We start from the raw sequence: 17,798 nt of genomic DNA, 5'->3' as shown, positions 1-17,798 counted from the left end.
CTATAAGTGAACAAGCAGGATTCAGAACAAGCTTCCATATCGAATCACAAAACTAAACTCCAACTTTCTATCTTTGCCATTCTTGCACTTCATTCAAGCATTCGGCAGCAGCAATCCATGTCTTTTTTGTACGAGAAAGTGATTAATGAAAAGAGACTCTTCTTGGAAAGTGCATAACTTTCTTGACCTGGAAAGCACAGAACTACAAGTCCATTTTCTCAACAAGCTGATTGTGGTCCAGTAAAACAGAGAGTGTCAAGACAAATTTACTTTCAGTCCTTTAGCACATAACAAGAGACAAATAAGAAAATACCTGTTCATCTCTCTCTCTCAATAACTAACTTTGACTCAGTGTGGAATGGAGTGGTTACCCTCATTCCTGTCCACCACTGCAGGTTTTGTGACACCAGCAATACTTTGTGCTACCTACCTACTCAGGCTTTTTAACTGCCCCTTTAAAGGTACCGGCCCAGAGTGTTATTAGGTTTTTTTTAAGAAACACAAAGTTCTTCTTCACACCAGGTTTCATTAGTCACCTTTAATAAGATACTATGACATTATTGTTCCATGAACGCAAGTGACTTAGATTAGCCCTAGTAGGCTACTTCTGTAGGATTTCCTTGAAAGTTTGTGGATTGTATGGTGTGAAAATAACCAAGGCATACAATGAGATAAAAAATGAATGGATCTTTTTGTTGAAAGGTACAGATCAGTGGAGGGACACAAAGCTCATTTAAAGACACTACACATATCTATGGACGCCATCATTAATAAGCTCAACAAGGAGGTTACTACACCAAGCGGTCAAAGGCAACCTTAAAGGTCCTGAAGGAAATAATGTTAGTACCTGGCCACATACTGCATATTACAATCATTTTATGAATTCTCCAACAGTCTGAACCAAAATGGAAGCAATTTCTTTGAAAAGGCACCCAAACCCAAGAAAAATGTTCTGAAATGTTGTGAGAAAATATTTTTTGTGTAGCCTAAGTAGAATGCTTTTACTTTTATTATAAAATCTGTGTTTGGTGCAATGCCAATACATTTTATCAAAAACTACAGTGTCTATTGCAAAGTATGATGGCAGTAGCATCACTGTGTGAGTCTGCTTCTTTTCAGCTGGGTCAGGGGTTCAGGTCAGGATATTGAAGAATTTATAGCTCCAGAAACCAAGATATTTTGAAGAAAAAGTTAAAGAAGAATTTGGCTTCCAACAAGACAATGGTTGGAAGCATACAGCCAACTCAACCAAGGAATGCCTTACAAAAAAAGAAGGTCAGTGTTTTGGAATGGTCTGGTCAGCATCTGATCTCCACCTTATCAAAAATCCACAAATTCCCACGGCTGAATGCAAGTGATTACCTTGCAGTCTGACTAATCTTGAAATTATTAAAATTATTTTTCATAAAGCAATCTACTTGTTTTGAATATTAGTGGTTACAAGATGACGTTAAGGAGAAGAAAGGGGTCAGGCATAATTTGTTTTGATTTCATCTTTGAAATCAATAAAAGCTGAAAATTTCCATATCCACTGTGTATATGCATATTTACAAACATATGCTTTAACATTATGTAGATGTATTTTTGTAGTAACATTTGGTATGCAGTACTCAAAATTATTGAATTACATGAGCTCTAAACATGTAAATGTCTGCAGAGGATCTAAGTACAAACTGCCTGAAGAATAAAACAATCAGGGAAGAGTAATATATTTTTTTTAATCGAATCACTTTCAGTCCTTTTAAACTAATTGCTAACACTGTGTTTGCCTCCAGAGACAGTGTCTTTTTTATGTCTTGGTCTTGAGAGGGCTGCAAAGACTATTGTCTAGGCTGGTGAACTCTTTTTGTTAAAAAATAGTATAAAATAATAAAAACAAATTATTTGTCCGATTAAACAGAATATTTTTGACACCTCAAAATCTGTTCTAAATCTCAAAAATGTAGCTTTTTCTGTGGCTGGAATAGTAAAATCAGCTGTGTGCATTTAAAGGAGGGCAACGTTTGAATGGACAATTACCCATTATCAGCTTGGAATGGCTAATTAAGGACTTCTGCATGGAGCTCCAGCAGATGACAGTAGGAAAATTATTCAGGCTTGTAACAGTTGTACCCATATTTAATTTCTTTCCCTCAGAATGTGAGAATAAACCACAAAAATCACAGACTCAATAATTCAACCACCACAAGTATTACATTACTATCATACTACAAGGAGCCATATTACATTCTAACATTAATTTATTCTTGGACATAAAAAGTTATATTGTGAAGACGACAGTCTAGAAAATAAAGTTAATTCATAATGTAATCTTAAATATTTCTGCTTAACAGTAGTTCTTTAACATGTGAATGATATTTCCCTAAGCACACATAAAAGGCTGTAGCTTTTAAAAGAGTAGTAAACACCTTTAATTTATTTAAGTGTCTACACGAACAGCACATACCTTATTTCAGATTTTATTCCACTTCAAGCAGAATTAGCCGCAAGACACCTAAAAAATGGGTTGTGTTGAGTGAAGCACTCTGATCAATACTCAGAGACAGTCAGGAAATGTCTCCTGGAGCCTAGCATAATACTTGACTCCAAAGGGCAACACCAATAAAAGTAGACAGAGAAATGCATTATTTCTAAAGTGATAGAGCAGTTCTGATTTGCAATCTGTGAAAATAGTGGGTGATGCAGTAAATAAGCATAAGGGCACTATAGCAGGTAGAGATGCTACTCTGCAATGCTCTCAGTCTGATTTGATTTACAGCAGTGGGGTCTCATTCCTTCTTGTGTGGGTCAATGCTTTGTACCTGACTTGGAAAAGGGGATGGCAAAAAATGGATGGCATGGGATGAACAGGACATTTTATGCACAGAACATATATTTGTATACAATGTTTAAAAGTTTTTTTATATATACAGTATATTCTATATAATAAAATACCATGGCCATGCTCTCCTTCTCAAGGGTGGGGTTTGATTTGTCTTCAATCCTTTTTTGTATAAATTGATCTATTTGTATGGAATGATTACAATAAAATTAATAAATAAAAAAAAAATGCTACAGAGAGGTCAAAAGAAGACAGGACATTTTTAAATGTATTCTATTACACTGTATGTATATATAATAATAATAATAATAATAATAATAATAATAATAATAATAATAATAATAATAAAACATTTTATTTATACAAGGCAACTTTCAGAGAACTCAAGGACACCGAACAAACAATAAATAAATAAATAAATAAATAAATAAATAAAAGACACAATTATAAACAACTTAAAACATCAGAAAATCTAAAAATTAAAACCAAACAAATCCACTATAATCAGGAGGAAAAAGAAAAAGCCATTTTAAACAGATGTGTTTTAAGTTTACATTTGAAGAATGAATATGATTTGATATTTCGGAGATCTGCAGGTAATGAATTCCAGAGCTTGGGAGCAGAACGGCTGAAAGCTCTGCTCCCCATGGTGGTTAGACGGGCGGGAGGGACGGTCAGATGGGTGGAGGAAGAGGATCTAAGGTTACAGGGGGGAATGGTAACATGAAGAAGGTCAGACAGATATGGAGGGGCGAGGTTATGGATGGCCTTAAATGTTAATAGCAGAATCTTAAAATCAGTACGAAACTTGATCGGGAGCCAATGAAGCTGCTGCAAGACCGGAGTAATATGGTGAATAGATGAGGTTCGAGTGATGATACGTGCTGCAGAATTCTGGACTAACTGAAGCTTATGAAGAGATTTATTAGGGAGACCAAAGAGGAGTGAATTGCAATAGTCCAGCCGAGAAGTGACAAGACTATGAACAAGAATGGCAGTGGTATGAGGAGTGAGGGAGGGGCGAATGCGATTAATATTACGCAGGTGGAAGTAAGCAGACTGGGTGATGTTATTAATGTGACATTGGAAAGATAGAGTACTGTCGAGGATGACACCCAGACTCTTGACCTGAGATGATGGGGAAACAACAGAGTTATCAATAATAAGAGAAAGATGATTGGTTTTGGATAATGATGATTTTGAACCAATGAGGAGAACCTCAGTTTTGTCACTGTTTGATTTAAGAAAATTCGAAGAAAACCAGGATTTAATTTCAGAAATGCAGTCAATAAGCGAGGGTGGTGGAAAAGAGGAGGTGGGTTTACCAGCAAGGTAGAGCTGGGTGTCATCAGCATAACAGTGAAAATTAATGTTATATTTGCGAAAAATATTGCCAAGGGGAAGAAGGTAAATAATAAAAAGAAGAGGCCCCAGGACAGAGCCCTGGGGCACACCAGAAGTAACAGCGGTGGGTTGGGATGTGAAGGTTTTAAGCTTTATGAACTGAGTGCGGCCTGAGAGGTAGGATCTAAACCAATCAAATGAAGTGTGAGTAATGCCAATCAAAGATAATCTATTAAGGAGAGTGGTATGACAAATAGTATCAAAGGCCGCACTCAGATCAAGGAGGATGAGAATAGTGATTAGACCAGAATCAGCAGCCATAAGGAGGTCATTGGTAATTTTAACAAGTGCCGTTTCTGTACTATGAGGGGTGCGATAACCAGACTGGAACTTTTCATATAGATTATTGTGAGATAAGTGGGTGTGAAGTTGGATAGCTACTATTTTTTCAAGAATTTTGGAGATAAAGGGCAAGGGGCGAAAATTATTGAAATTAGTAGGATCAGCACCAGGTTTTTTTTAGCATTGGGGTTATAGCAGCAGTTTTGAAAGATGAGGGAATAGTACCAGTAGTAAGAGAAGAGTGAATGATGGCAGAAATGAGAGGGACTAAAGAGGGGAGGCAGGCTTTAACCAGAACTGTAGGCAGGGGGTCCAGCTGACAAGTAGATGACTTGGATTTGCAGATGAGATCTGAGATTTCAGAGGAAGTGGGAAGCTGGAAAGAAGAGAAAGAGTGAATAGGCGAGTGTAGTTCAGAAGGAATACAGAGAGGATCTGGACCAAGGTGCTGATGTATCTTTTGGATTTTCTCATTGAAAAAAGACATAAGAGAATTACAGAAAGCATATATACTGTATATATATAGTGACGGATGGCCAGGGCCCATGCCCAGCTGGGACACCCCTGCAGCATATGTTCCAGGGGAGCAAGCATGGGAAACCCAATATGCACGCTAGATGGCAGCCTCCCTGGGTTGCACCGGTGCCTCTGACTCCTGCAGGGCTTCATGGGGGTTGGAGTTTGGTACAGCCCTGTTGGGTTCTGCAGGCAGTGCCAGGGGGTGCTGCAGCAGGAGCTGCTAGGCCCTTCTGGGCACTAGTTTCGCCACACCCGGAAGTGCAGCCGGATGTCGGCAATCAAGCACCTGGAGCACTTCCAGGTGCATAATAAAACGAGCCAGCAACCACCACTCAGTGGCCAGAGTTGGGAGGAGGAGGACAAAGCTTAGAGGAGGAGTGGTGGTGCCGAAAGAGAGTGTTACGGTGATTTACTTTGTGACCCGGGACATGCTGGCGCCCCAACCTGTCGGAAGACAGCCCGTGCGGGACGGGCCGCTTCGCCATATGGGCTTCAGCTGGGGGTGGGGCAGTGTGATAGATGGCCAGGAACCCTGCCCCACCGGGACACCTGGAGGAAGGACGGACCGGGAGAGTGGCACTATTCTTTCCTGGGTGCCTGGACAGTCCTTGAACTTTGGAGGACAGCGCTTCCGGTACACCAGGAAGTGCTGACGGACCAGGGATGGTGTACGGAGTGCTTCCGGGTGCAAGGGCAGCACTTCTGCCACACTGGGGAATGCTGCCGGAAGGTCGTCAGCGTACACCTGGAGCACATCTAGGGCAAGATAAAAGGGGCCACCTCACTCCAATCGGGCAGCCGGAGTCGGGTGGAAGAGAAAAGAGCATGCAAGAGAGGAGTGGAGGTGGCCGAAGGACCAAGGACTGAGTAATTTTTAAATAATGTTGTATATAGTGTAAATAAACGTGTGTGTGGTGGACATTGTGGTGTCGTGTCTGTCTGTGGCCGGGCTATCTGTTACAATATATATATATATATATATATATATATATATATATATATATATATATATATATATATATATACACATACACATATACACTGAATTCAGACAGTATTGATACCCCTTCACTATAATTTTAAATTGCAATTTGCCATTTTTGTCCATCAATCTACACTCAATAACCCATCATGACAAACTGAAAACATGTTTTCAGAAAAGTTTGCAAATTGAATAAAAAATTAAACACTGAAATCTCTAATTTATACTGTATACTGTACTCTAAGTATTAAATCCCTTTGCATTGATAGAATCTGAACTCTTTGGGCAGAACTCCAGGCACTATGTCAGGCAAAGACCAGGCACTCCTCATTTGCTGCCTAATATCATCACTATGGTGAAGTAGGTAGGTGGTAGCATCATGCTATGGGGGTGCTTCTCAGGAGCAGGAACAGGAAGATTGGTCAGAACAGAGGTAAGAATAAAGGCATCCAAATACAGAGAGGTCCATGAAGAAAACCTGCTCTAGAATGCACACAATATAACACTGGAGTGACAGTTCATCATTCAATAATTACAATAACTCAGAGCATACAGCTAAGACAATGCTGGAGTGGCTCTGGTAGAAACCTCTGTCCTTGAGTAGCCCAGCCAAAGCCCAGACACAAACCCCATACAATATGTGTGGTGAGACCTGAAGATAACAACAACAACAACATTTATTTGTATAGCACATTTTCATACAAATGATGTAGCTCAAAGTGCTTTACAAGATGAAGAAAGAAAAAAAAGAAAAAATATAAAAATTAGGCAATACTAATTAACAAAGAATAAAGGTCCGATGGCCAGGGAGGACAGGAAATCCAGGTCAACAAAGCTTGTAGAGACTTAAACAAGAAGACTCCAAAATGTAATTACTGCCAAATAGGGTTCTGCAAAGTTGTGAAGTAAGGGTCTGAATACTTACATGAATGAGAGATTTCAGTTTTTGATTTTCAATAAATTTGCAACCCTTTCTGATAACATGTTTTATGTTGGTTACTGAGTGTAGATTGATGGGCAACAATGTAAAATGTATTTATTTAAAATTAAGTTAACAACACAATAAAGTGTGTCTGAATATTTTCTGAATCCACTATATATAAATCTTTTCAATGCTGTCAGTGGAAGTGTACCATTCTTGATGGGGTTCAGGCAGTGGAAATTTTTGTCAAAGTCATTAAATAAAGTAGAGTATATTTACATTTTCAATACTTTATTATGCCAACCTAAACTATATATATTACTATAAATGCTTTACATCTAATAGAAAAGCAACAACAAACAGACTCATTAAAAAGACTATGAAATGTGATAAACTGTTTAAATTGAATATTAAGACGGTTGGGTAAAAGGGTTGAACTCATCAATGCACTGTGCTGGATTTTGAAGATTTGCACCTGTATACTGTAGAAACAGGCACTCTGTGTCCTCAGTGACCCATTGGATAATGAGTTAATATAAAAAGATATCTGAATGTGAGGAAAAAATAGAGATATATTCTACTGTTTTGTGTGGAATTCATTAATGAAAAAAAGCAACTCACAGGAAAAAATGTCAAAAATTAAATAGGAACAGTACACAACAAGTAGTTCACAACAAAGCAAAGCAAGAGACTCAAAGGACAGGAAGTGAAAAGGAAATGATAAGTAAGAACTGGTGAAAATTTAATACCTAAACAAAAATATATAAGAGGTTTAATTAGCAAACAGATCTTTGGTAATGTGGTCACCTTTGCTAAGCAATAAGGAAAATGAGTTGTTGTCTAAGGAGAGCCAGAATTAAAGGATAAACAGACAGCATAGCCATTACACAATAAATCAAGTGATTATTTAGGTGTACATACTAGTGTCTGCACACAAGAACGATAAATTAGAGGAGATTTATCAGGAGTTGAAGATGTTAATTAGCTCAGAAAGTAATAGATGAATATTTGGAATGCAGTAGTTGGTGAAAGAAAATGCTACAAAAAGATTGGCTGCTTTGGTCTATGAGGAAATGTGAGGAAGACATGAAAATAATTAAAAAAAGAAGTGAAAGTATTATAGGAAAAACTTGAAAATATTATAGGAAAAAGTCATTTGTAGCAATCTCATTTATAACTAGAAACATGCCACAGAGCTAGAGATGCATTAATTTATTATAGTAATGGCAGAATTTTTATAGACTTTTTAAAGGATAAAACGAAGTACAAAGATATTGTTGATACTTTCACCCTAACAATAATGCTATGTATGATGTGTGCCATACTCACGTTTTCAGTTATGGATTGGTAAAACATTTAGTGCAACTTTCAAAGAATACACTCCAAGCACACATTCATTCTATCATCATAAAATAATTTTGTGCAGGGTTACATAGAATAAAGCTCCATTTTAAAGTTGATTGGGCAAGGAAAATCTAGAAAATGTACCTTCACATAAAGTTGTGGGGACTGTGAAAAAAGCTGGCAATATATAATTTATGCAATTTTTTTCCTAATAATACATCTGTGCAAAGAAAGTGTCACAAGAACGACACAAAGTCATCACAAAGGTTTGGGGCAGCCACCCATATATTGTTCCTTGGCTGCAAAACTGGTTATATTTGAACAGAGATGTTCACAGATATGAGTCCAAAACAGAACTACCGGTATGGAAGTAAGATGCCGGCTTTAAAGGCCAGTACAGAAAGTGACATCATCGGGCCCGGAACCGAAAGTGATGTCATCCTGACAGGAGGTGACGTCATCAATAGGGCTTGACCCGGAAGTGACGTCATCAGTAGCACCGGAACCAGAAGTGACATAATCATTGGCACCGGAACCCTGCGGGATTTCCTGTGGACAAATGCAAGAGATTGAGAGAGACAGTTAGCGCACCCTGCCACCCCCTGGTCTGGCATGGAATTACTATCATTTAGGCCCTTCAGCTGTCTCTCAGTCGCACGTGTGTGACAAAAGAAAGAAAGAAAGAGATGTTAAAGTAAAAACACTATCTTCTGTTTAACATGAATCAGAAATGTTGCAAATCAGAAGCAAAGCTGGTGTTTTCTATTCTAAAAGCAGACTATGACACATCAGAGAGTTAGAAAACAAAAGCTTAAAAAGGGAATTTTGAATACCAAATTATATTTTCATTTCATAACTTCTGTGGGAATTAGTAAACTACTTTCATTAAGCCTGCAGGTAAGGGGATTTAAATTTCTTTCTTTTGTTCTTTCTTTGAGATTCACCTGGGTCCAGTGAAAACTTTCATAACGTTACTGTGATACTGACTGGTTTGGATACGGAAGTCATGTGTGCATGCCGTCTACAACACAGAATGACTTCATTAGACAGTGCTGTGGAGAAAGACCTCTACAGACTATGTGCATTGGCACATCATTGGGAACCACTGAGCACAACATCAGAGACACCCTGGAGAAGCAGACTTGGTGGGGCAGAGACACTAGGGCCAGGTTTACGAAACTTATATAGACCACCACTGAACAGAAGAACTGGTGATTTGTAATGGTGTATGTGGCACTGCATCATTGCTGTTAATTCCTATGTTTCACTGCTTGATCCTTCAGTCACAGACAAATGTCCTTTCTGTGGAGAGAAAGAGACCATCTTCCACTCTTTTCTTTTCTGTTTTAGACTTCAGTCTCTTTTAAATGTTCTTAACTTGCCTTTTAATGACTGTGTATTTATTTATGGTGTTAACTGAAATAAGAGATTTATGTCAGATTGGAAATTCCCTTATTGGACAGACCAAGCTGGCCATTTAAAAATCCAGAAAAGAGCAGTGAAGTCAAATAAACAACGTGACATGATAAGAATACTTCATGGACTTGCAAAAGCCAGGGTGTATTTGGAATATAAATTTTATTGATTGACTGCAAATGTGTATTCTTTTAAGGAAAAATGGTGTGTTCATGAGGCAATTTGTAAACTTGAAGATAAGGAGTTGATTTTTCTTATTTGACATATGAATTAAGTATTGTTTTCTTTTTGGGGTGAGTTGGGGTTTTCTATGTTTTCTTAAATTACAATATTGTAAATGATTTCTTGATTATCAATTAATAAAGTTAAAAAATTCTTTCTTTCTTTCTTTCACAGCAAAAAATGATGGCTGTCATTATAGAGTGATTTTCCTTTTTAGTTGAAGGTCCCAAAATTTCCACTTGGTTGAACCTTTGGTGTTAAATTAGTGTTAAATTTCAACAAGGAGATGAAAGAGCTTAGTGGTGATGTTTAGAAGAGGAGCTGTTGGGCAGCAACAGTAATGATGTCACCACCATGCCAGCCATATTACTCATTAGTTTTTAAACTGTTATCATTCTCTATTTTTATGTGAAAATAGAGTGCATCAAAGCCTATACCTGTATATTATTGCAGGGGAAAGTAAGGTAAATACTTCATATTATTACTTTACATTTGATTTTGTATACACATTCTATGCCACTACTATGGTTATACATGAAGATATCTGTAATAATGAAGAGTTTCAAGGCAAATATACAGGATTTTGCAAGATGATCAGGACAGATCATTGAAGCATAAAGTAATTAGGGAAATCTAAATTACAATATGATCCAAAGCTTTTAAAAGTTTCTCAAAAAGAAAGTATAAGGGGTTCTTTGTAAAACATCTTGTGATGATCCATGAAAATTAAAACTAAATTTCCACAGTTGTGTACTTTTATAGCTTTCAGACTATGCTTAATTTGTGACCTCTATAAAGGTGTCCGCTACAGTATTTCTGAAGTAATTTCATGGCATGCTTTTCTTTAGCGTCAATAGCATTTAGGAAGAGACAGGTTTATAACTTCACATAAAGGGACACAAAGCAGTGTAAAAACAAATACACACGGTAACTTACAAATTCCTAGACCAAATTTAATGAACCAAAGTAAGATAAGTAAAACATTTTAAAATTGCTTGCTTCGATACTAGGAAAATCAAAAATAAAACAAGTGAGCTGGAGTTTTATATAGGTGCGCATAATAAAGTCATAGCTATAACAGAATCCTACCTAAATAACAGAGATGGATGAGTATAACATAGAAGGTTACACATTTTTAGGAAAGATTGTTAAAACAGAAAAGGGGGTTTCCATTTATGTAAAACATACTTTAAAAACATGACTTTGTTGAATGGATGATGAGCCACATCTTAGTATGGATGTCTAGATTTACTAGAAAACAGTAGGGTTAGAGGCCTGATATTAGAAATGTGTTATAGATGTACCAGTGAAGACAGTAATTTCAATGCTGCCTTTTAAAAATAATATTAAAATGGAAACTTTGGAGAGGAATATTATTGTCATGGGAGTCTTGCGCAGTTAGTTATTCAAATATTAATTGGGCTAACCTTACAAAAAGCAGAGTATAAGAGCAGTAGTTTTTAGATGTAATCAGTGACTGTTTTTAATATAGCATGTTAAAACACCAACAAGTGAGAAAGCCTGTCTAGACTTAGCATTTTTTAATAACCAGGATAGATGTTTGTTGGTAGAAAGGAATGAACCACTGGCCATAGCATGATAAATTTTATAGTATTTTGACAGAGTGCAAATGCAAGAATTAAAACTGTTAAGTTTAAATTTAGTAGGGCAACTTTTGAGCAAATGCAGCACAGTCTACAAGGGATACACCAGGACAAGATAATTCACCTGAAGCTAAACATGTTTGAGTCCAGCCAGTACTTGGATGGGTGACCAACCAGAAAAGGCTTGTGTTGCTGCTGGAAGAGGTATTGGCAAGTCCATTAAGGGATGCCTACCCTGTGGTCTGAATGTGTATTCCAATGACCCAGTGCAGTATGGGAGCACTGTGCCGTAAAAATGGTGCTGTCCTTCAGATGAGATGTAAAACTGAGATCCTGACTGTGTGGTCATAAAAGATCCTTGGCCATTCTTCGGCATGTGTAGGGTGTATACCAATATACTAGCTATATTGCCCACCACTGCTGAGTCTTTCTGGTCCCCTAATCATTCCTTGTCTCTAACTGGCTAACTATCTCTCATCCCTTCACCACTGTCGTTACATTATTCATGTGGATGTTGCATATTAGTGGTGCTTGAAGTAGCTCCCCACTCAGTAAGTAAAGTGCCTTCAGTAGTGGGAAAAGCACTATATAAATGTAAAGAATAAATAATTATTTTTTGTATGAAACATTTAAATGTTGCCAGATTAGACGGGCCAGCACAGACTTCACTGTAGAATGCCCAGGAGGGTCAGTTGACCAAGGTCTCTAGAACTGTGACTGTGTCTGATTTTGCCTTTAATATTGTCTGTTATAATAGACCTTAGAGAATCTCAGGGGTTTATTTTCTCCAGGGACACTGCTGAATGGAGTTTAGTTTTTCTTTCTTCTGATGTTAACTGGCCATAGTTCAGAAATTAATTATTGGACAAATAGTGCTGGGCTCCATTTGTGTTAATCAGTTTCAGACTACTTTGTTTTCCTTCTGTTTAAACAAATCTGTGTACTGTATTTATATGTATTCATTATGCCATTAGTAAAGTTTATATATTTATCTACCTGTGAACTTGTCACAGTGCTCAATGCCTGCACTCATTGAGGGTGCAATACAAGAATAAAAACTGAATAGAATTGTATTGAAATGTGGAGACAGTTGAGAAGCAGTGGAACAGGTATAAAAACATTTTATATCTAATGCAGGACAAGTTCATCCCAAACGTTTACAGGCAGGAAGACATTAAAGAAGACAATTCACTGGGTAAATAAGGAGATTGAAAGGAATCTAAAAAGAAGAAACCTATCTGTATAAGACATACAAGACAAATGCTCCAGTGCTAACTAAAGAGTTTTTGAAAGCAATGGTTATTATGAAAGCTAAAAGGCAGTTAAAGAGAAATATTATATAAAAAGCAAAAGATGACCCAAAGAGATCCATTCAGTTGTTTAGTAATAAAAGTACAGTGAAGGAGGTGAAGTATATTAGGAACACTAGGGGTTAATTAAAATATGCAGACAGTGAAATAGCAAATTCTCTAAACTTTCATTTTCATGAAATTTTCATGTGTGAAGAAGTGGATAACTTCCCAACAATAACAGGGACTGCCAAGGAAGTAATTAGTGATTTGCAAAGTGTAGAGTACTACTTGGCTTAGAAAAGCTGAAATCTAACAAATCACCAACACCAGATAACATTTACAGTATTTTAGAAATCAGTGCGTGCATATCTAAATGACTGATGTATATTTTTCAAAACTCACGATGCATTGAGGAAATTCTTAAGGACTTTAAGCTAGCAAATATTATCCCGTTATATAAAAAGGGGCAGATCCAAGTAACTACAGGCTGGTAAGTTTAACATGCATTGTGGCTAAATTGATGGAATGATTTATTAAGAAAAAAGCTCAAACATCACACAGCAAGAACAGGTGTGCTAGTGAGCAGTCAGCATAGATTCAAGGATGGGAGGTTATGTTTTACTAATATGCTGAAATTAGATGAGCAAGGAGCCTTTATTTTCAGAATGCCTTTGGTAAGGTCCCACATGATAGGGTTGGTGAGCTTTGTTGGACTGAATGGCCTATTCTTGTCAAAATTTGTCTAATGTTCAAATGTCCGTATCTGCTTTTGTAAGCTATCATATATGCATGGTTTTTGTACAGTTATACACAATGTGGCATTATCTGGTTACTAGTATGTGGAAAAATATTTATTGTAAATAAATTTATTGTAAATGAACATAGTGAGAAAAATTCTGCAAACACATAATCCACAAATTCTCACTCATCAGAATCTGAGGATATACTAAAGAAAAAATTGCAACTACGAGTAATAATCTGCAAGTACACCTAAATAAAATCCTGTTAAGAAAGAAAAGACCATGCCATCAGGATTCTTTGAAAAGATAAACTCACTGGAAATAGCTGCTCTAACATTACCATTATTCATGTTACAAAACAAAAGAAAAGGTTTTATGAATGAAAACTTCAAATTGATGCTTCTGAAAGCTGCATCAAAAAGATGACATGACAAACCTTGAGCCTTGGGCAATGGCATCAAGCAGACTTAAAGAACCCAGCTGTGCTATTTGAAACAGCTTTGATTTTAGAGCTACAGCTTTGTATTCCACCTAGAGTAAATCCCAAAGGAGTTTCAACATGTTTAAGCAAACCATTTGATTGTTCTTATGTCTTTTTGTATTTTTTGTTTGCTTCTATGCACCATTGTTTTCTTCACTGTCAGTTTTCCAGTGTCTTTGGATAAGTTGCTTGGCTGCTTAGTAATAAATCAAACCACATTGGCACCCAATGGTTAATGGATAATTTAATCATTTTATAAATGCTATTTTTTAAATATAATAATTTGACAAAGTGAAAATGAATAAAATGGGAGCCAACATCTTTTGTTCTCTTTGCAATTACAGTATACTAGCTCATGTTCCAACTTAGCTGTCTTTCTGATCTTACTCCATCTTGAATACTCAGTTAGAAGAAGAGCTTCATTAGCATGCAAATCACAGAAACAACAAGGAAAGGTTACTTCCACGGTGAAGCATGTGAATTGGTGTTAAGGCACACAATGCTCTGAGTTTCAGGCTGAAACTTTCCATTCCTGCTTCTCGTTCTCAAAAAGGATAATTATGCAGAGTAGAAAAGGGTAAACAAAAGTTATATTTTTTTAAGGTTAAAGCAAAATGTTTTGTAAAATATAATTTGAAATAACTATTTTCCATAAAGTGTAGGAAGTTCAGAGTGATGTCTGATTTGTTTTCTGTTTTGGAAACTGTACAGAACAAAGCAGCTAATATGGGTGCTGAAACTACATGCTTGTGTAAGGATGTATAAATCATCCTAGACACATTATATTATTATTATAACAATATAGTATTGAAAGAAATTACATTAGTGAAGATAGATAGATAGAATAGATAGTATAGATAGATAGATAGATAGATAGATAGATAGAATAGATAGATAGATAGATAAGAGCTAATCAGGAGTGTCTTTCTAATACTCATCCAGTCCTTTTTAATTATTTAATTTTATTTAATTATTACCTAAGTGAAGAATTCATGTCTCATAATATCTGGGTGATAGTGGCATGCTGTTTGTTAATTCAATAAACAAATGAAGTGGGGGTTCTGAAATATGTTCTGTGAAATGAAGATGATTTTTGCATTAACAATGCAGGATTCTTTTCAATAAATAAAAACTAATTGTGTACTGATAATCATAGACTTTTCATGCTGGGTTAATGGCAGTGTATACCTTTAAGTGTCTATCCTTACTAATGTCACAATGCCAACAGCCTAGTAAAGATTTCTATCATCATCTAATCACTGGCACACCCCCTAGCCTTCAGATGCAAACACCTCCTTCGGGTCAATCAGGAAAAACAGCATTTTTCTGTAGAGTGCAGCTCCATCGCATTTTTAAGTCACATAGGCTAAACACAAAAAAATAAGGTAAGAGAAAACTTTCAAACATATGAGCCCTCAGGAGAAACTTAAGAGTTCTGTTTTGCCTTTCATATGTTTGTCTGTGAAGAAATCTTTGAAAATTCATGAGGAGAAGAGGACCGATAGGCCATGACTTTTAAGCATCGGTTATGCTTCACCAACTGCATTATTCAGCTAATTCAGAACCTAACATGGGTGAGTAAAAAGCTATCAAAATATAATAACTTTGGAGTACTGTTTTGGATATATGATGTTTTTCATTGATTCTGTTTACGAATGTGTATTGCTGTGATAATTTATGCTAACACTGACAAGCCAGCTAACTCTCATTGCCCATATTATAGTTTTGATTTTGGAAAAACAAATGAGATATTTGCTTTTTTCCTTTTTGTAGCCCTGAGGGCATAGTGTGGTGTAATTTCCATCATATTCTTAATCTTATTTTTATGCATAGATGACTGTAAACCCAAAGTGAAACTTGATACTTGTCACTCTTAAATGTGCAGTGTAACAAAGGTGCTATATAGGCGCCCAATCTGACACAGATGGACACAGAGGCACATATAAACAAATACAAGTTTTATTTTTCTTCACCCGTGGGTGCACATCTTCCCCATGACCCACAGGCAATACAGAGTCCATTAAGCACAATCCCAACACAGCAACAGTCCTTTCTCCTTTTTACCACCACTCCTCCTCAAGCCTTCGGCTCCTTCCTTCCAACTCTGGCTCCTCGAGTGGTGGTGGCTGGCCCTTTTTATATATTTTTGAAGTGTTCCAGGTGCTTGACCACCTGGTCCTAATTGTCCTTCCGGGTGGGGCTGAAGATACGTCCAGCTGGGCTGCTGACTCCATGCAGCTCCCCCCTAGCGGCCATCTGAGCCCCCAACCAGGGCTGTGGGGAACTTCATCTCCCATGGAGCTATGCGACAGGTTGGGGAATCACTGTCCACCAGGGAGGCTGCCACCAAGCATCCCGGGGGAGGTATTAAGCTGCCCATGGTTGCTCCCCTGGAACAGATGCAGAAGGGGCGTCCCTGCCAAGCATGGGACCCGGCTGTCCGCCCACAGCAGATAATCAGAATTTTCTTAATGAGGAATCTTCTAAAGTACTCTAGTGGGTGGACTTTTTTATATTGGAATAATTTTGTTTACTTAAGCAACACCAATATTATATATAGATCGCATGTATTTGTCCCCTGGTCGGAAATCTGACACTTGGGCAGTGGGACCCCTACACAGCTTGTGGAGTATATGTACAAGAAGGATGTGTTGTCTTCCAAATAAACTAATTTGATCATTTCTTGAACTCAGGGAATGAAAAAAATGCCTATGCAATTGTAAGTTCTATTTATTTGTTGGGATGTTAATTGTATTGCTATATGGAGTTAATTATGATTATCATGATTCCATCCATCTTTTAAAAGTAAATCATAAAGATGGGCTATTGTGTAGTTACATTGTTGCCAAGAATGCCTGTGGTTAGGCAGGTGAACTGGTTTAGTCTCTTATTGCTTTTATCTTTTAGTTAAAGTTTTTTTTTCTGTTATCCATGATAAATACATGTTTCTCCTAAGCCTCAATACCTGATTTTTACTTTCAGGAAACTTTGCAAATCAAGCTGTCAATGACACGGTTACACTTGTCCAGTCACTTTATACATATGGTTTGCATGTTCTCCCTGTGACTGTAGGTGTATTTCTACATGTACATCAGTTTTTCTCCTTAGTCTCAAAGACTTTCATTATAGGTTATTTAGTAATTCTAAATTGATCCAGTATGTTTGAGAGTGAGCTCTGAATTTAAGGTATGCCCCTTAGCAGATTGAAGATTAGACAGATTTACAAGAAAATCTGTGAGAGTTGAGTTTGGTGAGCATTTATTTATTATCAGGAACCCAGTAAGAACATTGTTTTTGCCACTTTCTTAAATAATGTCTTCAATGGCATCCATAATAAGAGTTATTTACTTGGATTGTCATTGGGTTAAGTGTACGAACTTCAAGCCACTTTGTGGCATCCATACAAAACATCTTTTACAGTAATTCAATAAAGAACAGATTTAATCTGAACAATCTAAAAAACTGTGAAGTGACTGAAATTCATGGCTTATTAATGGAAATGTAGGAGGCCATACAAATAAGAAAGAAAAAGCATTTCCTGCAGTAGACAAGGAAGCCAGAGAAACTCAGAACTGCATTCATAAAACTGACAAATATTTCAGAACAAAATGACACCTCAGTAATACTGTAACTGAAGCAGAACAGAAGTGTACATTTTGTAGTGTTTTAGTTGTCACAGCCAACCTCAAGGTATTCTAGACAATACTGTTTAAAACTTAAACATGTCAGAACAAAATCACAGCTACTTGGCCAGCTTCATTCCCATGGG

This window comes from Erpetoichthys calabaricus, chromosome 2, assembly GCF_900747795.2.
Source record: "Erpetoichthys calabaricus chromosome 2, fErpCal1.3, whole genome shotgun sequence".
Taxonomy (NCBI): Eukaryota; Metazoa; Chordata; class Cladistia; order Polypteriformes; family Polypteridae; genus Erpetoichthys; species Erpetoichthys calabaricus.
This window is presented reverse-complemented; position numbering follows the sequence as displayed.